The sequence below is a fragment of the Erythrolamprus reginae genome, chromosome 1 (genome assembly GCF_031021105.1).
Source record: "Erythrolamprus reginae isolate rEryReg1 chromosome 1, rEryReg1.hap1, whole genome shotgun sequence".
NCBI classification, from domain to species: domain Eukaryota; kingdom Metazoa; phylum Chordata; class Lepidosauria; order Squamata; family Dipsadidae; genus Erythrolamprus; species Erythrolamprus reginae.
This window is the reverse complement of record NC_091950.1, coordinates 52,052,243-52,078,234: the sequence shown is the minus strand read 5'-3', so window position 1 is coordinate 52,078,234 and position 25,992 is coordinate 52,052,243. Positions and strand designations below refer to the sequence as shown.

At 38.9% G+C, this 25,992-nt stretch overlaps 1 protein-coding gene and 1 pseudogene across 1 annotated transcript in view; both read right to left on the bottom strand.

Annotated features, from left to right (window-relative positions):
- Positions 1-25,992, bottom strand: part of CCDC85C (coiled-coil domain containing 85C) — a 186,084-nt gene that overhangs the window by 155,020 nt on the left and 5,072 nt on the right. The gene's annotated exons all lie outside the window — the stretch shown is intronic.
- On the bottom strand, positions 17,370-21,187 carry LOC139156752 (SUN domain-containing protein 2-like; annotated as a pseudogene).

Genomic DNA, 25,992 nt, shown 5'->3' with positions numbered 1-25,992 from the left:
TATCCTGCCTCAAGTAATCATACACTATTCTCACTTAACCTTCATTAGAATTAAGGAATATGTTAGGCTTCAAAACTGAGAACAACCAACTAAGTTTTGGCTAACTGATTTCTGAACCTGACATTCACATTCAAGGTCAAAAATATAGTATTCTAACCACTGCCTTATTTTGATTAGAGGACATCTTTGACCTTTTTCCAGAAAACAGCAAAATGAAATAAACATATTGAACATCCTATATAAATAATGGCAGTGTTGCAGTGCTTAAAAATTCCATTGCAACAGCTAGCAGTGTGTGAAATTTAAAAAACAAAGTTGATTCCCCCCCACCCAATAAACATTTCCCATGCAAGTTCTAGTGTGTGGTGAGGGAATTATTTGTTCAGCAGAGTGATGGTGTTCAGGAAAAAAACTATTATTGTGTCTAGTTGACTTGTTATGCTGTGCTCTATAGCCTCGTTTTGAGGGCAGGAGTTTAAACAATTTATGTCCAGGTTGCGAGGGGTCAGTAAATATTTTCACCACCCTCTTTTTGACTCGTGCAGTATACAGATCTTCAATGGTTCTTCCACATGCAAAAAGACCAGTAGTCTCAGCAAATCCCCAATCAGCTAAAATGCATGGTTGAAATGGGGCAGTTTGGCTTCTGATGCAGAAAAAAATACATTTGGAGTTTTTTTAATCTAATAAAAAGACAATGAAAACACAGACTTGGCAATAGATGAACAGAAACAAAACAAAAATATGGTAAGCCAAGTGAACAGTTTGCAAGGCCACTAACTGTTGATTCAGGTTTTCTAGAGGAAAACATGCAGTGAGTGGGAAAGGTTACTCTCCCTCCTAAGCAATAATACCATGATTCAAAAAGCTCAGGAAACACGAACTAGTGTGCACAAAAGTTAAGTTTGGAATCTGTACCCCTATGGGGAAAAAACTCTGCTGAATTTGCATAAATGCACTGAAGAACAAAGGCTTTTTTTGTCACCCCTTTCCCCAATCCCCATTACTTGTTCACAACAAAATTAAAAACATAATAGTGAGATGCAATTAAAGAGGGTTATCTGTAATCTCAAAACAATTTGTTGTTCAGGGCCATTTCAAGAACTGATGAGATAATGTAAAGCAGGACAATGTTATCCCCCTCACTGCAAATAAAATGAAGAGACTGGTACATCAGCTAGGGAGTTCTTAAGTAACTTCCTGATTCATAGCCTATCTCATATGTCCAGAGTCACATGTAGTCTACAATATTACACAAGTCAAAACACAGACTCTGATGCCTGGCACACATTCCAGTCTCCAGAGAAACAAGCTTGTACCTCTTAAAATAACTGAGTTTCTTGCTTTTTTTTTTTTTTTGCAGTCACGTCAAACTGTCTGCAAACAATTCTTCCAAGATCATTGTCAAAAACCTCATTAACATGCTAGTTACCCCTATGTATTTGTCTTAGTTAAATTCTGCTAAGCATATTTTGCTAACCTATAAAGACCGTTTTGCATTTTATTCATGTACATGCATCAGCTATTCCATCACATTTTGCATAATCTACAACTCTGATAAAGTATTCTCTTTGCCTCTTCATCCGAGTCATTAATAATGTGGATCAGTGAGGAACCTATGATTTATTACCTCACTCTACTTTGATGAGTGACCATTGATGAAAACATTTGGAAAACTATTACTAGCTGTTAAAAGTGTAACAGAAACACTTATTTATATAATTTCTAAATGAAATTAAAAGGCTCCATTTAATTCAATATTTTATTTTCAAACAAGCACTAACTGGACTTGAAAAAACTTCCAAGATATTGCTCAAGATTTGTTCTCCTCTTCCTTTGCCCAGAATAAATATAAAAATTCACTCCACTCCAAGCAGTTCTATTTATCCATAGCTGGAAACCAGTTATGGCAGGCTGAGGTAATTGGTTTACCTCAGAATTTCAGTAACAAGAGTTGGGGGATTAGTTGAGGTTAAAAAACTTCTGTGTTAGTTAAGCTTAAAAATAATACACATTGTCCAAATTATGTCAAGTGATATAGACAACATGAATTTTGTCCAATACATCTGAAGTCCATTATATTCATATCCACTAAACTGAAAATTTTACTGCAGTGTTTTTCACTTCAATATATCTAAGAATGTGCTACTGCCAACATCAGCCCCAATGAAAATTATTCAAGAAGCTCTTCAGCCTGCAAACATTTGGAAACCTAAATAAACCTGTTGAATCTTGGTGGTTCCCAGCAGCTTTTTTCCAGCAATTACTTCAGTGCTTGGCAAATGAAAAGGCTGTCTGTTTGTTTGTTTATTTATTTAATTGGATTTGTATGTCACCCCTCTCCGAGGACTCAGGCGGCTCACACCATATCAAAAGAACATAGCAAATACATATAAAAATCCAATTAATATGATTAAAAAGACTTTTAAAAACTCCAATATAGTTTAAAAGCATTCATCATTAGTGATGGGCGAACTGAACCCGAACAATTCGGGTCCGTACCGAATTTTGCGGTGTTCGGTATACCGAACACGAACACGAAATTTTTGGAAACTTCAGGCAAAGTTCGGGATCGCGTTCGGCGTTCGGAGCTTTGATGTCACCGGCAGGTTGCTAAGGAGGCCAAGGTGATCACTTCCTGGATTCCATAGAATCCAGGAAGTGATCACCTTGGCGTCCTTAGCAACCTGCCGGTGACATCAAAGCTCTGCCCCCAGAATCTCTTCGTGGGAGGGATTCCCCAGCTCCTTCAAAGGGAGGTCTTCACGTAAAAATAAACATTGTTATTTTTACGAAAAAGGACACCGCAGCGACGCTGCAAGCAAAGGGCAGTCCTTTCACGTAAAAATAAACATCACTGACGGGATTACAGGAGGCCATCACAGCCAAAACAGAGCTTGTGAGCCTGTTTTTGCTGGCAGAGTACTTGGGCCACCACAGGCGCCCCCGACACAAGTGCCACCTGGCCACACCCACCCCAGCCCCCTGATGCAAACTGGTCAAACACAACCCTGATGCAGCCCTCAGTGAAACCCATGATGTATATAAAGGGAGGTAGGCAAACAAAAATTATTGGATTCAACTGCTTTTCTCTGAGGAGCTCCCAGCTTTAGCCTGTGGTATTCACAATAAAACAAGCTCAGTTATAAGAGTCATTGTCTGAAAAAAGTATTTCAAGATTCAGCTTGTCTTCCATATTAATCAAATAAGATTCTTAGAGAAACTGTAAATTACCCCAAAGCTTGCACTAACAAAGGGTAATGTGCATGAATGGCAATGTCATTTTGATTATATACTAGCCAGCTTACTGATGTATTAATTATAACGGTATTTTAACCAATCAGGAGAACATGGAAACGTAATGTATTCTTTGTTACATCCATTTGTCTTTTGAAAAATCCAATGCATGCCTGAAACTTGAAATTCAACCTATCCTGTCTCAAAATGTCATCTTCTCCTTGTGATTAACTTGCTTCAATTCATGAAACACTGGGCTGCCACAAATAGTTATGCGGATAAGTTCTAATGCATGTGTAACAAACAGAAAAATTGTAAAGCAAGTGCTCCTAGGCACCAGAGCACTAATGTGTCCAGCAAAAGGAAGTTGACCCATTTCCAAAAATAGATATCTACAGGCAGGAAAAGTAGCATTGTCTCCAAGAATCTGTCTTCCCACTGCTTACTGAATTGTGAAGCACAGGAAAAGGTTAGCTCCCTCTTCCGCATTAACAGCAGGAACAAATTTCTCTTCATTGAAATGATAGCGTCATATCTCTAGAGAACTCATTCTAGGATTAAAATACTAGAGAAATACTACTTCATCCTTATGTCCAATTTGCAATGAATATTTTCATTTATGAATGGAGTGTATCAATTACATACACAATTACTGAAATCAAGTCATATTAAGCTTTGACTGGCTTTACTGAATAAACTAAAATTGTCCGGGTGCGCACAAGAGATTAAGAAAGCCCAAACTATTAAATTATTAAATGTATAATAGCATATTAAATATTATTAAATATTTAATGATTCAATTATTTATACTGTGTTAAATATTATACTAACATTAATATCATAGCATTAAGATGTAATGCAAAGATTCTCAACTTTTTCACTCTGATTGCTGCATCTGGAGTTTGAAAAGTCCTACAGGAAAGACTACATTACAGGTAGTCCTCATTTATCGACCACAATTGGGATTGGCAACTATGTTGCTAAGTGACCCAGTTGTAAAGTGAAAAGTCACCTAACTTCACCTGACTTATTATAAGAGTTTATCAAATCTGGCTGCAGTCATTAAGTTAATCACCGCAGGCCATTAAATACAATGTTATATGACTTGCCACTTCCTGCTGTTGGACACCAATTGTGAAGGTTACAAATTGTAAATGTTGTGCCCAAATCAGGATCACATGGCTGTGGGGATATTGGGGCAGCCACAACTTTGAGGAGCAATTGTTAAGTCTCATTATTCAGTGCCTTGAACAAGTGATTGTTAAGATAATGAATTGTAATAAGACTTCAAACATAAAGTACATATGTATTCAAGCAACATGAAGTTGTTGTTCAAAGACCAGCAGAGGATGTGTCTGTGAAGTCACTAAGAGACAAGTTCAACCTGAAGGAGCCTTAATAACAGTACATAAACCAGGATTGTTTTATCTAGAATTAGCAGCTCCACACACCATGGCCAATGTTAAGACCCAACATGTGTATATTACCATTCTGTGTACCTTAGCATATGTACCTTACCATTAAGAAGGGCAGTGCCTACATTTTTTCCCTTGGGTGCCAAAAGCATATGTGCACACGCGATAGCGCACACGTGCATGCCCACATCTATAATTCAATGCCCTCCAAATGCCCTGCCCCTGCGCATCTGTGCAAGACCACCACCCCCAATGCCCAATTTCCTGCTCATGCATGCACAACCCCCACAGCTCTTCCATTTCCACATTTCAGATGGGCCCGGTAGGGAACAGCCTTCTCTGTGGTGGCCCCGGCCCTCTGGAATCAACTCCCCCTGGAAATTAGAACTGTCCCCACCCTCCTCGCCTTTTGTAAGTTATTGAAAACTCACCTTTGTAGCCAGGCATGGTGAAATTGACATATCCCCCAACTATCTTGGTTTGTGTATGGTTTGACTGGATTATGTGATTATTTTACTATAAGGGTTTTTAAATTGTTTTTTAAATATTGGATTTGTAGACTGTTTATTATTGTTGTGAGCCGCCCTGAGTCTTTGGAGAGAGGCGGCATACAAATCTAATTAATAATAATAATTATTATTATTATCATCATCATCATCATTATTAATGGCTCGTGTGCGGCAGACATGGCTTTGGATGCCAGCTGTGGCACATGTGCCATAGGTTCGCCATCACTGATGTAGGGCATCAAATTGTGGGAAGTCTAAATTAATTTTCTTTTTCTTATATTGGAAGACAAAAGCCCCTGTGGCTTCCTGTCCTCTTTTAGCCAGGTCATGTGGCAGGCTTCGCCTCCACTTCTGATCTGCAGGCAAAGAAAAACCACCTAAACTTTCTCAGTCAGCATTGACCCTTGAGCTGAAAATGATTAAGCACCACTCTCTAGAAAGCCAGCTGACCCTGACAAACGAACAAACAAAACAGAAACCTCTCAAGATAAGAGAAATCTCTTATCACAAGACTGTCAAATGCCAGATCCCTCATAAAATTCCACACCACATAAGAGTTTTGAACACACCCCACAAGATAAGGAATGAACTTTTCCCTCCTGGACTTCACACTTTCCCAGGGCAGGAACACTTCAATTTGCACATTTAACATACTTCACATAAATGCCCATTACTTCACAATGAAAGCCTGTTGTTACTCTAAATACTATTGTCCTCTAAGTTTTCAAACTTCCTTTGCTATATTCCATGTTAAGCTGTCAGATAAAAACTACCTTCCTTTTCAAGCAGTCACCTAGCATGTTTATTTGTAACCCAACTTGGATTTGAACCCAGAACCTTTTTCTTCTAACATTTGCAAGAACTGTATGAACATCTGTATATTAAGATAACTTACAATAAATACATATTTATTTATTTTTATTTATTTACTTATTTGCTTTGTCAATTACATATTAGAGGTATACAAAGTTATAACAGTGTTTATACACATGATACTAGTGAGAGACAAACATTAGAACAGGGGACGGAAGGCACGCTGGTGCACTTATGCATGACCCTTACTGACCTCTTGGGAATTGGAAGAGATCAACAGTGGATAGTTTAAGGATAAAGTTTTGTGGCTTAGGTGATGATACTACAGAGTCAGGTAGTGAGTTCCATTCATCAACTACTTGGTTACTAAAGTCATATTTCCCGCAGTCAAGTTTAAGTTGGTTTACTTTTTGTATCTGTTGTGAGCTTGTGTGTTGTTGTGGTTGAAGCTGAAGTAGTCATTGACAGGAAGGATGTTGTGGCAGATTATTTTATGGGCTTTTATTTATTATAAATTATTATAAATTATTATTTATTGTTGACAGGAAGGACGTTGTGGCAGATGATTTTATGGGCTATGCTTAGGTCATGTTTATTTACATTTTAAATAAAATGTAATGTTTACACAAAATATGTATAAAGTACCGCTCATGTACTTTTTCCTCCTAAGAATTATCTGTATTAGGTAAAAAAATTAGGTTGCCAAAAAAACAATTGAATAAAGTTGATCCAAAACTGGTGCTGACTCTCAGCCTGCCATTAGGCCATACTAATTGCAAAATATCACAGGGGATCATCAGGATTACAACTCTCCACATCCTGTCTATTGCCACACATCATAGGAATTCCAGGAAATAATAAGCTGTAAGCCTCACTCCTCTTTTCACTCTCATATCTAGCCATTAATACCTATGTGGCTCCATAATTTCAGTTATCCACCTGTATCCACCCTATAGGTACACAAGCAATGTAATATCTGGACTTTCAGGTTCCAAATGATCAAAGGCAACAGATAGACTGACCCAAATTGCAAGTCACTCGTGCTCGGTATTACATAAGTTTTCCACAAGAATTCATCACCTCTTGCATCAAAGTATGGAATCTGATCAGACTTGTATATTGCAAGAGGAAAGGATTCTTACATGCTTAAACATTGTAAGGAACAGCACAAACAATGTCATTTTTACCACTTATATCACTCATCCAAATTCCCTCTTTGATAGAATTTTAACAAGTACATGTGATTAATTATTATTTGTTTTCGAAATAATTCTTTATCTAAACAGAGAAGCAGAATGACCAAGGCCAAAAAGCAATGGGAATAGGAGCAATTTCTGACTTCCTGCTGCTTCACTGTAGCTGACTGTCCTCCAGCAGTTGATAGTGGGACCAGTTTCCCAGGCCTGTGAAGGATTAGGGCAGGATGGATTGCTCTACCTGGCCTGTAGTTAAAAAGCTGATCCAACTTCCAAAGGGCTGGGGCAGGACCAGTTCATTGAACCTCTGGGCAGTAGTATGGCAGCACTGAAACGATTACAAATCTGTCAAATTTCAATCCTACAGAAATCATGATCAAAGATTCTGGACAGGTTCTGTAATATAGTCCATTTGAGGTACCTTGTTTCAAAAATTGCTGCCCCATGACACACTGTTTCAGTCAGTTAAAGATTACAGAAGCAAGAGTTTTAGTAGTACAGTGATCCCTCGAGTTTCGCGATCTCGATCTTCGCGAAACGCTATATCGCGATTTTTAAAAAAAATTAATTTAAAAAAACACCACTTCCGGGTTTGGTTTCGGGAGTCAGTTGGGAAGCGGCGCGGCTGTTTTAAAAGGTCGCAGCCGGCCTGGGGGGCTTCCCAGCACCCCCCCGAACCCCCAACCCGGGTTCGGGGGGGTGCTGGGAAGCCCCCCAGGCCGGCTGCGACCTTTTAAAACAGCCGCGCCGCTTCCCAGCTGAGTCCTGAAGCCAAACGCCAAAGGCGAACTTCCGCGTTTGGCTTCAGGACTCAGCTGGGAAGCGGCGCGGCTGTTTTAAAAGGTCGCAGCCGGCCTGGGGGGCTTCCCAGCACCCCCCCGAGCCCCCAACCTGGGTCTTCCCGGCCGCCCACGCAAAGGGGAAACCCCGGCTCCTCGCTGATGCCCGCCGCTCGCCCGCCCACCAGCAACAGGGGGAAGACCCAGGGAAGGTTCCTTCGGCCGCCCAGCAGCTGATCTGCTCGGTAGCGCAGCAGCAGCGAGGAGCCGAATCGGGGTTTCCCCTTTGTGTGGGCGGCGGGGAACGCAAACTCCACCATCTACGTATGCGCGGCCATAGAAAAAAGGGCGCGCATGCGCAGATGGTGTTTTTACTTCCGCAACCCTACATCGCGAAAAATCGATTATCGCGAGGGGTCTTGGAACGGAACCCTCGCGATAATAGAGGGATCACTGTACTGTATATAGAACAATTTTTGCACATAATGACTTTATTGACAGAGAGGAAGAGGATGTCATGAACAGGACAAACATACATTGATTCTCTTTTTCCTGCAGGGTTTGGTCACAACTCACTTTAATTACTTTCAATTTCCCAGTACATTTAATTAGTCACAACTGCATTCCCGTTTTTTCAATCTGCCTTTGGCAAGCTATATGCATCAAAGTTTCAATCCACAATAATTTTTGTCAATCTATTAAGCACATTTTGATATGAAGGAATTTGGTTTCATTGCTGCAATTTGGCCTAAATGACTAATGCTCTAGAAACTAGGTCACTAATCAACTTGAAGCGAATCGCACTGTCCATTACTGTTCTTTTCTTTAAAGAGAAAAAAATGAGGACACAATCAGGACAACTGATCTTGAGCTTAATGGTCAAAAAGAGACATTATCTGTGTAACTCAGACACTTCTAGAATGAGAAAGTCATTATAAACTTAATATTATATATGAAGATAGCTTATTTTTATTAAGTAATTATATAAAATTAGTAATATAGCATTAATATATCAATATGTCATACATGTGGGTAAATAATTTTGTATTTATTTACTTTGTCATGTTTATGTAGTGTATATTGGAGGTGGTAACACTTTAAGAGCTGTATGCAATGAAATTTCATTTTAATGTAAGCCGATTAGTGTACATTCAAATTAATAAAATTATTCTAAATTCTGAGTTTTTAGGTAAGTAGGGAGGGGGATAGACTATCGCTGAGATGAGTTTACATTTGGATTTAATTCAGTCAAACAATTTCATCCATGGAGTGGAGAAAGCACTGCGTTTGGGATGTGGGGGAGGGTGGAATCAGTATTTCAGCATCAAATTTTCAAAATCTTTCTCTGATCAGAAGATACCCAACCACAATAGTTTGGAGCCATTGTTTACTCTTGATTTTGAACAATATGAATATTCAGAAACAATATGTACTGTCAGAACAAAACTATCAACATAAGAAGGATTGATTTAACTGATTTATTGCTAAAAGCCCAGGAATTTTCCCAGTCAGCACCTGGTAACAAATAAGGATTAGATAAGGATAACAGAAATCAAGGGGGACTGGTCTTAGTATGTTTTAGCTTCTAATTACTCTAAACTGATCCCACCCTTTATCCCTTCCCTGGCTTTGACAGTCCTTCTCCTACAATATTCCTGCACTGGCACAAATCCAAGATCTATATTATTACTATAACATCTCTTAAGAGACATTCAGGTTTTAATTTTAAGAGGCCTCTTAAAAGATAATAATAATAATAATAATAATAATAATAATAATAATAATAATAATAATATGCCGCCTCTCTCCGAAAACTAGTAGGTGACTACTTAGAAAATCACACCTTTTGTTTCAAATTAAACCACTGTCAGAAGAATGAGGAAGTAAAGCAGTCAAACACTGGATATCCTTGTCCCATAAGAGAGGTGTTATTTACTCATATTTTGGGATTTCTTTTAACATTTTATAAAGCTTTTGAAATGAGAGGAAGTAAATAAGCAAAATTGGTGCCTGGAGATTTTTGAATTGTAATTGTTATCATTCCCAGGTATCATAGCCGTGTTCACTGCCAAGTTGGGAAAAGTTGGCTTGTACTGCTCAATGCTTCTTTCACTGCTTCACAAATCTATGCTTACATCTGTAAATAAGCTTCTCCTCACCACCACCAACCTGGTCCCATTTTTGCTCCAAGAAAGAGCTGATTAGTTATGTATCTAATAAAAAGTATGGATAACTGCAAAGAGTCGCTGAGTGTTGGGCAGCATATGAAAGTATAGTTCATTGTATAGTAAGCTGATTGATTTGGCATTTCTTTCCACCTATCCAGTCTTTCCCAAGAGCCTGTTAAAGATATTGTCAGAGGATGGAAGCTGTTGCAAGTAAAGCTGCCTTTTGCAATTGACTGGTGGTGATTTTGTCCCTGCCAGTGGTGTTTTGAGATTGCAACCAAGATGTCTATCACTATTGCTACTATCTTTGCTTTCTACTTCTATTTGCAGGCCTTTTGTTTTCTATTTTTCTCCAGTACTTTCTCTTCTATTTTGCTGTCCCAAGGTACATCCACATCCGCTCTCCTGACTTTTTCAGCTGTCTTACTGACAACTGTGAAGTCTGCAGTGTTAGTGTTTGAATTATCAAGTTCCAGAGCACCTTAGCTTCTTCATTTTCTCACCACTTTGTGTTTGCAGGGAGGTGGTATTTCTTGTAGATATTTCAATGGACCATTGTTGTTACTTTGTCATGCTATTGTTTGTAGTCAGCCTGTGCAACCTTCCTGCAGTAGCTAAGTAGGTTGTTCACTGTTTCTTCAGCTTCTTTGAAGGGGAAGTACTCTTGCTGTCTTCTCAATTCTGGCTTTGTATACACTGATTCTTAAGCTTGGCCTTTGGAAGCCAGAGTTAGCTTCTCTATCTCTTTCTTCAACTTTCTTGCCCTTAACCATTGTCAGGACTTGTTAGCTGCTTTGCCTGCTTTTTTATGTACTGACAATGTAATGCAGTGGTTCTCAACATTTCTAATGCCGTGATCCCTTAATACAGTTCCTCATGTTGTGGTGACCCCCAATCATAAGTCTAGCACCAATTCTCCCAACAGAGCTTTAAGCTGATTGGCATGAAAGTCATAGGGACACCCCCACTGTAATCACCAGATGGTCAGATGTTCCAAGTCACCAGAATAGAAGCTTTAGTTCCTAAAACCATGGGAAATTTGTCTTTTCCCATGGTCTTAGGCGACCCCTGTGAAATGGTCATTCAATCCCCAAAGGGGTCCCAACTTCCAAGTTGAGAACCACTAATGTAATACTTTCCCTTGCCAGGTTTCTCTCTCCCCCCCCCCCTTCATTTAGTGTTATTTTATAGGCGAATGTGGTTTCTCCAGTACTCAATAAGCCTTCAAGATATACTAGCACTATACATCTTCACTATCCTTCTTCCAATGCCCTTTTTACTCCTTCATCTGTCTGGTGTACTTACAGCATTCCCCACCTTCTTATATTCCTTAATAAGTAGTCTGTCAACATTGCCGCATAGATGAAAGGCATAAGTCATTGTCATAGTCTTTCTGATCTTCCTAACATCATCGTTATTATGCTCATTAATATATTTAGATAAATCCTCACAATAACCTTGTAAGGTATCTGCATTGCATGACCTAGAGAGGCCAGTACGCATATTCCACTAACTAGTATATGATTTGTTTGTAATTTAGCACTACATAGAATGTAGCCGTGTAATATAACTTAGCAATATCCTAAAGAGCAGCCTTATCCATATTGAATAGGAGTGTGATGTGACAACAATTCAACTGTGTTTCTGCAAGCCACACTTGCGCACACCGTGCTAAGTTAATGTCAGAATTCAATTTTGGGGCTCTAGGCTCTCTGCGAGCTGCTGTGCTCATCACACAACAGCTCCACTCTGCATCTGAATTGTGACCACTTTTCCTACAAGATCAAATATTATGAGTCTCTATGTACTGAGCTACACATTGGATTAAGATGGTAATGCAATGTTTCCAAACAAGATTTAAATAGAAAAATACCTATTCTCTATTTTAGTTATGTCTCTCCTGATATATCTGCTATATTTAAAAAAACAAACAAACATTTCCTCAGCCTGGTTTACAAAATATTTATTTAGAATATATTTGAAACAAAAAATGGAATTTAATTGTATGCTTCCGTTAACAGAAACATTTTGTACTTATTAGATGTGAAAGTACTTCCCTGTACTTTCTTAAAATCTGCTGTTTTGAATCCTTATCCCTTTGAAAGACTGGGGGTAGGAGGGTGCTCTAAAGCAGAAGAGAGATCATTCTAAGTATAAAAAATTGGATGCGAACCAATATATCCAAATAAGTCCTCATCTTACAAACACAATTGGGACTGGAACTTCAACTGGCAAACAATGTAATCTTTAAATGGGTAGCACCCGATTTTATGACCTTTTGATGGTAGTTGTTAACTGAATAATACAATTAGTTAAGCAAATCTGGCTTTGGCCCTCAATTTTGCTTGTTGTAAGCTCCCAGGGAAGGTTGCAAATAGTGGTCATGTCATCCAGGATGCTGTAACTTTTGTAAATACATGCCAATTGCCAAAGACCCAAATTTTGATCACATGACCATGGGGAAACTGTAATGGCTGTAAGTGACATGACCCTTGGTAAGTTCCTCTTTTCAGCACAGTCGTAACTCTGAATGGTCCTAAGTCAAGGACTATCTGTACCGCATATATACCTACTCAAATTTTAATGTTCTACTTTGCTTATTTAAAAGAAGAAAATCATACTCTGTTTGGGATACCAACTTTCTAAAGCTTTATCTTGAAAGACTGCCAGTCTTTGTATCTGTTGGAAAATGGGGGATAGGACTTCAAAATGTATTATTTTGTCAACTACTCTGAGACATAAAAAAACTGCTACTCACTGCTGTGCCCGCAAACTTCTCAATGTCAGTCAAAGTACTTCTGATAAGAGAAAACATTTGCATATGTATAAATGTATTTTTCCACAATGTACTTAAGAGTTTACTGAATACAGATGCTAAAACTGCCAAAGAACAGTTTAGAGCACAGACGCTGTGTCCATAACAACTTATTATCAAATCCTATAAATGCCTTTGAAGATAAATTATTTTTAAAAATATCCACCTGATCTTGTTATTTGGGAAAATCACATAGAATATAGCAAGTTGTACATCCATTTTAATGTCTGACACTTGACGCTCAGAAAGCAGAGTGTCCAACACTCCTAGAGAAAAGTGGTAAAATATGTTGGCTTACATCCAGATAATTCCTTCCCACACAAGTGGCCAAGAAATAGAAGGATCTATGCTCACACACATGAGCAGATTATAACAAAGCTTAGGGAATCTATTGTCCGCTGTGCAAATTATTCTAATAGTATGCTGTGATGGAAACAGAGAACTGATTCACTGAACCCTTTTTAACAATGAGAGGCAGACATATTTAAGTCATATCACCTAACAGTTCACAGACTTCTAAGAGGAAGTATAAAAAGATACAATACAAGAAATATAAATAGATATTGTTCCCATGCATTAATGTATGTGAAAAAGCTTTGCACCTGAGTCTTAGTCCTCATACGCACAGAATATTTATTTCTGGCAGAGAATATTTATTTCTGGCAAAAGATAAAAATCTACCAAAGGCAGAACATACATCCATAAACATCAATCTTAATATCCTGATGAATGAAAAAGTAATCTTTGGCACATGTTTAGAATACAGAAGTTTGCTTATTCCTGAATAGTGCAAAATTAAAATTTAGCAAAATGTCTTGTCTGAGACAGCCCTTAGGTCGATCTGGTTCAGTGCTGAAGTAATTCTCCAGAGTTCTATTTGAGAATGAAACTCAAATTCTCAATCACCAAGTTATGGTCTTGAAAACTAGCATTAACTGAAAGGAGAGGGGGAAGGATGTTGTTCAGACTGGTTCTATAATAATACTTGCATCAGATCTCTAGGCAGACTCTCAACCAAACACTAACAAATCCCAAACTTGTTTAGTTTTAAGAAGAATGTTGCCCAAAACATTTCTTACATATTCTGAGTATGTTCCAACCAACCTCGGCACTGTATATCTAATGGGATTTGCACATTATATATACAGTAGGCCATGGCTTTTGGATTTTTTTTTACTTTTTATTCAGCTGTATTCAGTAGGAGACATGGATATGTGTAGACACTGCTTGTTGTGATTTCATTTATACCACTTTTTTCATTCAGGTGTTCAAGGTAGTTCACCAAAGGCAGTGATTAATACACCTACATTAATCCACAAACCAGGAATCACTCCCAGGGTTTTCAACAGCTGCATCAAAATGTTGTATCTGGCAGAAGGAGAAAAGCAAAACTCCCTGCAGCTATTCTTTTCTGCCAAAGAGTGGGGCTAGGCTTAGTTTTATTTTTCTGCTACATCATCTTCAGCCTTGTCTATTGTTCAGAAATATTTTAATATGGCTTTTAAAAGGCAGACGATTCAAATAAACATATTAACAATAAAGAAGTAAGTCCATAGGATTGTGCAATAGGGTGGATTCTGATGCTTCAGTAAAGTGATCCCTGCCCTACTCTGACAAAGGCTAAATGGGCTAAATAATATCACATATCTTCAATGTAAGAAAAGGTGTCTGAATGGTTCCAAATCCTCCTGCATTTTTTCCAAAAATGGTATTGTTATTTTTTTAAAAAAATAACAAGTAAAATCTTGAAATCCAGTAGTTTGACCACATAAAGTTTAATCACATGACTGCATTGGCACTATAACAATCATAGGTTTGGGGACTGGACAGAAGTCCCTTTGCAACTCATTAATTTCACTTTCAGCAGTTGTTGAGTCAATGGTCATACGTCAAGGGCTGCTGTCACCCTTTCAATGATAACACTGAATATAGATACATCAAATATGGCAGCCTAATCAAAACAGTAACTGGGTTCACCTATACTAGGTCAAAACAAAATACTATACCATAGCAAACTATATGAACTCGCATCATGCTTTCTTCTCAGTGTGTTGGCAATATGTAGATTAGCCTTCCGTAACCTGGTATTCTCCAGAAAGTTGATTTGGGGAGAATTTCCTCCTGGATACTACCCCTCCCCAAAAACACAACAACTTGGAGCAGATTACATTGCTGGTACACCTTCCTTTTCTTTCCTACTGCCAGCATTATTTTTTTTTCATTTGCATCTCAAGAAACAATTTAAAAACAGCTATAACACCAAGCAGTTTCTCAACTCCAGAACCATCCAGCTTAACATAGGGTGTGGTAGTTTGATAGCCTACAGGGGTAGCTTAGGCAAGTTACCACAGCTGTTTTAGTAACATCAGTATTTTCAGAGAAAGTAGCAAAGGATTGTTAATATTTCCACAAAGCAGTTAAGATTATAAGACGGACCTTTTCCTCCCTAAAAGAGGGTGGAAATGTCGGTGCGTCTCATTAACTGAGTCCAGCCATTTTTGCTGTCCTGAAGCCCTGCCCCTGCATCCCATTTTTGGACAGAGGGTCTGGAAAGCCATCAGAGAGCTCCTGGGTGCTGGGGGATGGCAAAAACGGCATTGTTTTTGTGAAAAATTGGCTTTTTTTCACCCATTTTTCACAAACATTGGGGCATTTTTGCCATTCCCCCAGTCCCCAGGAGCTCTCTGCAGGCTCCCCAGACCCTTTGCCCACCCCATTTTTGTGGGAAAAAAGGCAAAAAATGGACCACTTTTCACAAAAATAGGACTGCTTTTGCATCTAATTACCCCATTTAGCATGACCGAAGGAAGAATTCTGGCTGAAGTCCACTAGTCTTAAAGCTATCAAGTTTGAAGACCCCTGGATTAGGGATTAGGTTGCAAGGGCATTCAAACTTGGCCTTGTGGACATCAACTCCCATTCCTCAGCTAGCATGACTGGAGGAGGAATTCTGGGAGTTGAAGTCCACTAGTCTTAAAAGTGTCAAGTTTGAAGTCTGTAAAAATTGTACATGGATATAAAAATTGTAAAAAGTATTCTGCTACACTAGTATTTTATTAAATAATACATTACGGTACTACGCCATTTGGTTCAGAATACTTTTTTCCTTGTTTTCCACCTCTAAAATCTAGGTGTGTCTTATACTCTGAAAAATACGGTATGTAGCCGTTCCTCACCAAGCTAGGTTTTCATTGAAAGAAAGCATACTCAGGTTACTGAGAAATTACACTACTTATGTTCCACAAATATCATTGAATAAAGAAAGTCCAGAAAAAAATAAATATCAATGAGGTAGGGGTGGAGCTAAAAGTTCTCAGAAACTGGGGCCATCCTAAATAGAATAGAATAGAATAGAATTTTTTATTGGCCAAGTGTGATTGGACACACAAGGAATTTGTCTTGGTGCATATGCTCTCAGCGTACATAAAATAAAATATACATTTGTCAAGAATCATGTGGTACAACACTTAATGATTGTCATAGGGGTCAAATAAGCAATGAAGAAGCAATATTAATAAAAATCTTAGGATATAAGCAACAAGTTACAGTCATACAGTCAACATGGGAGGAAATGGGTGATAGGAATGACGAGAAAAACTAGTAGAATAGAAGTGCAGATTTAGTAGAAAGTCTGACAGTGTTGAGGGAATTATTTGTTTAGTAGAGTGATGGCGTTCGGGGAAAAACTGTTCTTGTGTCTAGTTGTCTTGGTGTGCAGTGATCTGTAGCGACGTTTTGAGGGTAGGAGTTGAAACAATTTGCGTCCAGGATGTGAGGGGTCAGTGAATATTTTACCCGCCCTCTTTTTGACTTGTGCAGTATACAGGTCCTCAATGGAAGGCAGATTGGCAGCAATTGTTTTTTCTGCAATTCTGATTATCCTCTGAAGTCTGTGTCGGTCCTGTTGGGTTGCAGACAGTTATAGAGGTGCAGATGACAGACTCAATGATTCCTCTGTAGAACTGAATCAGCAGCTCCTTGGGAAGTTTGAGCTTCCTGAGCTGGCGCAGAAAGAACATTCTTTGTTGTGCTTTTTTGATGATGTTTTTGATGTTAGGTGACCATTTTAGGTCTTGAGATATGATAGAACCTAGAAATTTGAAGGTCTCTACTGTTGATACTGTGTTGTCTAGAATTGTGAGAGGTGGAAGGGTGGAAGGGTTTCTCTTAAATCTACCACCATTTCTACGGTTTTGAGTGTGTTCAGTTCTAGATTGTTCTGGTCACACCACAAGGATAGTTGTTCAACTTCCCGTCTGTATGCGGATTTATCGTTGTCTCGAATGAGTCCGATCACTGTTGTATCATCTGCAAACTTCAGTAGTTTAACAGATGGATCATATGAGATGCAGTCATTAGTGTATAGAGAGAAGAGAATGCATTTATCATTTCCGTGTGCATGGGGAGCTGGTTTCATAATGTCTTGATGATATTTATTTACATGAGGCCCCCAAAGACTGCAATGTCCTTGGAGGCGCTGGTAATGGTTCTACTGGGGGAAAGCGACTTGGAGATATGCTCTAACGTCACAGCTGTGGGATGGATTCTGCACGAAAGGTGAATGAGAGCAAAACATTGGGAGCCTTGGAAGGCCCAACAATGTCCAGGATTGACATCTGGCTTTAGAATGACTCTTGGAGAATGAAAGTGATACCACAATGGTATGCCCAAAAGTCTAATAAGTGCAGCCTTGGTCTCATAGGTTTCTGAACACCGGGTGCTGATTATGCTGGCCCCTGCAGATTCAAGTGCATAATCAACCATTCCAATACGATCTTCACTGCAGCGCTTCAGGGCATCATTCACAATATGATGAACTTGCTCCTCAGGCACTCCTGTAATTCCTTCTTTATGAAGCATGACTCCAGCATGCTGCACAGACAATTCTTGGTCCTTCAAGATCTTGGCAAGGATCTTGTGCTCCAATTTGCGTAGCTGCTCCTGTAATTCTCCATGCTGAACAAAATGTTTTCCAGTTTCATCCTCTCTAGATTGGGATAGGAGTTGGCTAAACTATGTCGGAAACTGAATTTCCACATCTTCTCGCATTTCCTTGATCTGCCCTGGAAGAGATTCCACTTTTCGTGACAATGCCTTCTGATCAGAACCTAAAGTCATAAGTTTGTTTTTCAGACTTGATAAACGTTTCTCCAGTTTATCCATTTCCTTTCGGAAAATATTCATTAGGTCTTCTTTTATGGAACTTTGCCATTGAGTTGTCTTCTCAAGCATCCGGGCCTCCCCCTACTGAGGAGTCTCAGAGACTTTCTTCAGGAGACTGTCAAAATCCTTCTGCATCTGGGATCGGAAAGCACTCAACTTTTTCTGAAGATGAAGATTTATGTCTGAACCAAGCTTCTCTCTCATGGCTGCCTTTTGCTGAGTCATCAGCCTATCCAGAAGTACCAGGGTATCCTCATATGACAGGGTGGCACCTTCTGTGTTCTTTCTTTTCTGGAATTCTAGCAAAGAAGCTGCAGGGTCTCCAAACGTCTTTCCAGCGCCTGGAGCCGAGAAAAAGCCTGTTGCTGGGTCTCAGAAAATACAGCAGTCTCTCCCATTTCTTGGTCCTTCTTGGTGCCAGAGGGAAACAATTTCACTGCTCCCCAAGGAAACATAGAAGGCTGAAGGCCAAAGGGATAAAAATACCAGGCAGCATAACCAACAGAGCTCAGGAGCAAAAGCAGAAGCATAAACAATATTATCTTCTTCAACACTGGATAGTTCCGTGTTAAAATGAAGATATCCAGGAGAGAGGCTATAGTTGTTAGCCGATACCACATGGTCCCCATCCACCAGTATAACAAACCAAAAAACTGTCCTGAGGCTAAAAGCACCAGCCAAATAAAAGACCCAACTTTGGAGAGGACAGTCTGGAACCCAAAACTGGATGTATTCGGGTCCATGGAAGAACCACCTGTGTAGTCAGGTTGGGGTTATAATTACCCCACTTATCTTAGAAGTCTATTTTAATACATAAAAATAATATACTATTAATTCATAAAATCAACATACTAATTTAAATGAAAAGAAGAATTTTGTTTTATATAATTCAAATATTATAATAAGAAAATAAAAAGAGAAAAAATTATTCTAATATGTTTACACTTTTCTATGTCATTTAAATTTTATTTTTCTTTTTATTTATCCATACATAAACTTTATTCCAAATAATATAAAATTCTGATTCTTCTTGATTATTCAACCGTCTTGTCATCATAACCATCTCTGCACAATCTAAGATTTTCTTTATTACCTCGTCTTCCTTGGGAGTATTTTCTCCCTTCCAGTTTTGTGCGTAAACTATCCTGGCCGCTGTCAAAATATGAATGACTAGATAAAAAATATATTTCTTATATTTCTGCTTCGTTATATCTAATAAATAAAATTCTGGGTTTTTTTCTATTTCTTGTAGTGCAATTTCTTTAATCAATTTTTCTATCATTTTCCAATATAGCTTAACTTTGTGACAAGTCCACCATTGATGATAATAGGAACCTATTTCTTGTTTACATTTCCAGCACTTGGGGGACGTAATGGGGAACATCTTAGCAATTCTATTTGGTGGGAGATGCCACCTATAAAACATCTTAATTTGATTTTCTTTTAATGAAACTGATTTTGTCATTTTCCAATTTGAAATCCAAACTTTCTCCCAAATTTCTACATTGATTTCTCTACCTATATTTTTGCACCAACTTATCATATTATCTTTTAGAGTCAAGTCTATATTTTTATATCCAATCATATATTTATATGCTTTCCCTATTAATTTACTTTGATTTGTGGTTAACAAGTTACCTAAGAAGTTTTTACTCTTCTTAAATATGTACATTTTACTGTCTCTTTGAAATCTAGACTGTATCTGGATATATTGCCACCAATCTATTTTTATCCCCTCTTCCTGTAATTTATGTCTTGGTTTTAATTTCATTTGATCATCTATTAATTCTTTATATTTTAATATCTTCCTTTCCTGCATCAAGTTGGGGTGGCAAATTGCATCTAATGGAGAAATCCAGTCAGGAATAGTTAAAAAATGATCTTTCTTTATATCTTTCCAAACTTCTAGTAAGTACTTTCTTATTGTATGTTTTTTAAAATAAGAATGTGTTTTATCCTTGTCGTACCAAATAAAGGCATGCCAACCAAGCATAAGTACGTAACCTTCTAAGTTTAATATTCTTCTGTTTTCTAATGTTATCCAATCTTTAATCCAAGTTAAGGTGGCAGCCTAATAATATAGTTTCCAGTTAGATAGTGAAAAGCCTCCTCTTTCTTTTAAATCTTCTAATATACTTAGTTTTATTCTCGCCTTCTTACCTTGCGGTAAGTTCCAGCCATGAGTTCACTTTGGCCCAAGGATATGATTTTTCCTCTTACAACTTTTTTTTTCGCCTTTTATTTTAAAAAGTTTATCTTTCTAGCTATTTTCAAAATTATCATAAGAAAGCTTGTACCTTAGATTCTTCTTTTCTGCTTGTCTTCTTTTTCTGCTTTGCTAGAGTATATTCAGAATTTTGCTTCTTCTTCTGGTTTCCTTCGCTTCCCACTTGTATGGTCGGACTGTAATGGCCAGATCCTCAAAGAGACGAGGATCGGTTCTCCCATCTCCAAAGCTGCAGGGTGGTCCCTTCCCTCCGAAGCTTCAGCGACAGCTCCGCAGGATCAGGGGAAACCCCTGTTCTACGATCAGACCATCCGGGTCTGATCCAATCACAAATAGCGACCTTTGGAGGGGTAAAAGGAGCCTCGAGGACAGAGCCCTGCCCCGGAGCCTCCGCTGCAGCCCCGTCCAAACCGGAAGTCCCCATTGATTTTCTTATTGAACTCGATGCCCCCTGTACCTCTTCTCCTTCTTGATGAAAGATCCTCATTCCAATAAGAACTGCTTTCCAATGGTTCATCAAAGGCTGCATTAGTTTTCAGAGAAAGTCCCCTGTTATCAGTTAGATAAGACTCGTTAATGACTTGCTGTAGTAGGAGATAGTATGGAGATAGACTAGCTGTAGTAGGAGATAGTAGGAGATAGACTTGCTGTAGTAGGAGATAGTATGGGGAGCAAAATTGATCCCTAGGCTAGGTGTAGGAGAGAGACGTTTCACACAGCTTGGTTTCCTTCTCAGGGTTCGACTGTTTGAATTCTCTACAAACAGGGCCTGAGGTACACTTCCTTCACTGATTCCACTGTTGCCAGTATCCTCACTTTGATAATTGCGAAAAGTCCCACGAAGGTGTTGGCTTCGTCGAGACATGGACAAAAAAGAGCCAACTCCACTCTTATGTCAAGGTTCTTTCACAAACAGCTTCGGAAGAGAGGTACACAAAAGAACTCCGAACAAAAACACGCGAAGAGCCTCCCCCCTGTTGTGATTCAGCCTGCGGCTCTTCAGGGACCAGCTGCGTCTCTGCTGGATCCATGCCCAGAGGAGGAGGACAGTGAACAGGAGGGGGAGGACCAGGCAGACGGGGGAGAGGAAAGTCAGGAAGAGGAGGAGGTAGAGCAGCCTGAGAGCCCGGGGGGGGGGGCTCTCCCCAGCTAGTAGCCTGGACTCATTGGATGAAGACGCACAGGCTATAATTGACATGAGACAGCGACGTGCAGCTCAGAGACGGGATCAATTAGAAAGGTATTTGCATCATTGAATTGGCAACAGCTGGGTTTGGGTGTGGTTCTCCTCAGCAGGGTTTAACAGGCAGGCCCGCCCTTGCAGCCTTGTGGAGAGTTATCAACTGGAAGTTGTGACCCTGCTTTGCTTCTCGGCGTCTCTGATCTTGGCTTGTGGCCTAGAAGTCTGGAAGACTTGGGGGAGGCATGGGTTTGTTATCTCCAGCGTTGTTCTGGACAGCAAGAATCCTGTTTTCTTTCATGGCCTTCGTGAAACCTCTGTGAAGTTCCAGCGTGTTCCTGTCTGTAAGAACAGTTTCTGTTACCTGTGTTTGCTTTGAATTATATAAACTGCCTTTGCTTTTTACCAGTGTGTCTGGCTACTCTTTTTGGTTTGGTGTTGGCTTCTGGAGGGCCCCAGACAGAACACCCCCCCTCCCCAATTCAAAGAGGTTTGGTAGTTTTTCTCCTCAGCGGGCGAAGTTCAGCCGGGCTTTCTTGAAGCAGTTTGAGGAATCCCAGGAAATGGCCGTTGCTAGCTTGGGTCTGCTTTTGGTTAAAAGCTCCCGCGCACCAACAATAGAGCCTTGACGTCTCTCTCTCATGCGCCCTCTTCTGCCCCAAGTGCCTGCATGCGGCTGTCAAACCTCCAGAGGAGAGGGGCGGCATACAAATCTAATTTTTTTAAAAATCAAAATCAAGAGGCAACAATCCAGTCTTGCTGAATTAGTTGGTTAGATTCAAATAACTTGAATTTGGTAAATTTAGTCCAAGTGGTTTTCTTGGTAATATGGAATTGGTTTATTCCAGCATTTAAAAAATATTCTTAGTCTAGCCTGCAGCCTTGAAATTCTTTATGAAATCTAGAACTAGTTTAAATCCTGCTTTTTGAGATCACCCAAGGTCAGTTAGGTGTGCCACCTGTATTCGGCTATGAGAGAATATGTAAATCTAGCCTTCAGGTGCATTCAAATTGCCTTTTATTGTTGTAAACATACATGAGTTAATGTTAGATGTGCTATTACATGCAGGACCTGGAAGTGGAAGAGCAGATGCCAGAAACATTTACTGGGGCTAAGTAACAGCATCGTTTTTTCAAGTTTAACTTTTGTAAAGGTACTTTCAGTAAGCCATTTTGTTTATGTATTCTTATAAATGTTTATTCTAACTGAAGGTATCATGCAAATTTTATCCATAAAAGCTGTCAATTTCCATCTGTCTTTCCATCATATAAAGCACTTGTATTTTTTGTCTTATCTACTGCATTATCTACTTCTCCAGTCCAAATTCTGTTGCAGAAATTATTCACCTTTTCCCACTCACAAATTAAGTCCACCCTGAAATCATATACCCTTTCACTCAAGAAATCTCTGCCTTGTCTAAGCTAAATATAGCATCACAAAATCAAAAAGCTAGAATAGATTTGGGAGGTCTTGAAGTCTAACCTCCTGCCCAAGGTAGGAATCATTATACCATCTCAAATTGTTGTGCAACCTTTTCTTGAAAACTTCCAGTGATATAGCACCCACAACTCTCATGAAGCAAACTGTTCCATTGATTAATCATTCTCACTGTCAGGAAATTCCTCCTCCGTTTTCAGGCTGGCTCTCCCTCCAATAAGCTTCTACCTATTGCTTCCCTTTGACAGCACTTCATGTATTGGAAGACTTGCAACCATGTCTTCCTTAAGTCTTCTTTCAGTTAGGCTACTAAGCATATATAGTTTGTTTAGCTATTCATCATAAGATTTAGCCTGCTGGCCCATTATCATCTTTGTTGCTTTCCTCTGCACTTTTTCAAGGGCCTCAGAATCTTTTCTGTGTTATGGTGACCAGAACTGTATTCAGTATTCCAAATGTGGCCTCATTAGTGCAATAGATTTAGATTTAGATTTGTATGCCGCCCCTCTCCGAGGACTCGGGCAGCTCACAGCATGTACAAAAAACCAGGAAACAATAATAACAATCCAATTAATACATTAAAAACAATCTTAAAATTCTAATTAAAAACTATCAATATCATTCATTCAACAGTCAAACTAAAGCATTCATTGATCAAGGGGGAAGATCTAAGGGACCCCAGGCATGGCGGCAAAGATGAGTTTTTAAACTCTTTCGGAAGGCGAGGAAGGTGGAAGCAGTAAGATTAGAATTGCCCCCACCCTCCTCGCCTTTCGTAAGCTCCTTAAAACCCACCTCTGCCAACAGGCATGGGGGACCTGAGATACTCTTTCCCCCTAGGCCTTTATAATTTATGCATGTTATGTTTGTTTGTAGGTATGATTGGTTTTAAAATAAGGGGTTTTTAGATGTTGTAGTATTGGATTTACATGCTGTTTTTATTATTGCTGTTAGCCGCCCCGAGTCTACGGAGAGGGGCGGCTAACAAATCCAATAAATAAAATAAATAAAATAAATAAAATAAATAAAATAAATAAAATAAATAAAATAAATAAAATAAATAAAATAAATAAAATAAATAAAATAAATAAAATAAATAAAATAAATAAAATAAATAAAATAAATAAAACAACTAAAACAAATAAAACAAATAAAACAAATAAAACAAATAAATAAGAATCTCCAGGAGGAGCTGATTCCAGAGGGCCAGGGCCCCCACAGAGAAGGCTCTTCCCCTAGGTCCCGCCAGCTGACATTCTTCAATGGGAAGTTAATAGGGTTCCAAGTCATTTGGCATATAGTCATGCTGGCTACATGACCACAGAAATGTCTTCATACAACACTGGTTCCCTCAGCTAAGAAACAGGACAACTGGACAACTTTACTTTTACTTACTGTTGTAAGCAATACTCCACCAGGACACCTTGATTCCTCTCACAGGTAGTATGGTTGGCCTTGGTACTGCCTTTTCAGTATTTGTCCATTTGGTTTTTCCTGCCTAAAGAGTCTTATTTTTCTCATCACTGAACTGAATCTTGTTACATAGGGCCCAATGTTCAAGTCTCCCAATATCCTTCTGAATCCTGAGTCTATCTTCCAAAGTATTTGTAATACTTGGTGTAATCAACAAATCTGATAAGCCCCTCTTCAATCTTCTCATCTAAGTCATTTTTGAAGATGCTGAAGAACACTGGGACCAAGACAGATGTACCCTACTGATGTTACTCTCCATGTAGATGTAGTTGCAGGACCACATGCTGAATACAGTTGGTCAACCAACTTCAAATTAATCTGGTGGTGGTATTTTCTATCCCATATTACTATTCCAGCTGTCCAAGAAGTAGGCTGTAGTCTACTTTGTCAAATGCCTTAGTGAAGTCTAAGCAAATTATGTGCACAGCATTTCTCTGGTTCCCTAATTTAGTCACTTTATCACAGAAAGCAATACGGTTTGTTTAGCATGATCTCTTTTAAACAAATCTATGTACTTCTAGTAATCACCTTGTTCGATTCTAGGTGCTCAGAGCTGCCTGATTATCTTTTCCAGGCTTTTCCCAGGTATTGATGTCAAGCTGATTGTCTGTAATTTCCTGGACCTTGTCTCCCCCCCCCCACCTTTTTTTGAACAGCAAATTGGCTGTTTTCCAGTCCTCTGAAGTTCCCCCACACTTCAAAAGTTCTGAAAACTTCCATTTAGTGATTCCAAGATCACATCTGCCAGCATGCCTATACATGCTACACTATTGGATCTTGGCGTTTTCTGAGCTTGGCTGCTGCTTACAGATGTCTCATTGCCCAACTAGGTAATATCATCTGTGTCACTGATGATGTTACCTAGCTGGGTATTGAAATTCTTGCAAACAACCAAGCTCAGAGAGCACTAAGGACTCCACAGTTCTTCCCTGAGCTGCATATATTTCTTTTTATTTGATGCATACTTTACCTTTGAAACTCTCCACAATTTCTATTTTAAAAATACTGAAGCAGAGACAAATCTCTGTCATTTGACTATTTCCACTAATAACTCATAGCTCTTCCAGAAATATCTAGTAATCCCAGTAAATCAAGTGATCCCAGTTACGTCTTCTGTTTGCTTGCCTCAATCTTGTCAAGCTTAATTTGTTGTAATCCATCATCTGCTTGTATCACATGCCCAAATAATACTAATGCTTGCGCAAGGACTTATTGATTTGTTATTTATTCTCACACTTTGCATTATCTTAATTCAAGAAAGATCTCCGAAGGAGGAAAAACTGGTTATATACATTTTACTTTAGTCAAATATTTTCCATTAAATTCCTTTTTAATTTCTGTGTGAAAGTTGACATTAAGATCAATATGATTAATTCATTAATGCTCTTGTCTTGACCATTTCTTCCCATCACCTGGCGAGAAAGTATTCCATCTTTCTCATGTAAGTACAGTACTTCTTTACTATTCATTTTGACTACATCTTCTATCATACCTCTGACATAGATCGTAATAATGCTGAAATGTGTTATTAGACCTTCAGGGTATAGAATACTTTAGGGACAAACTTCATTTTCCTCCC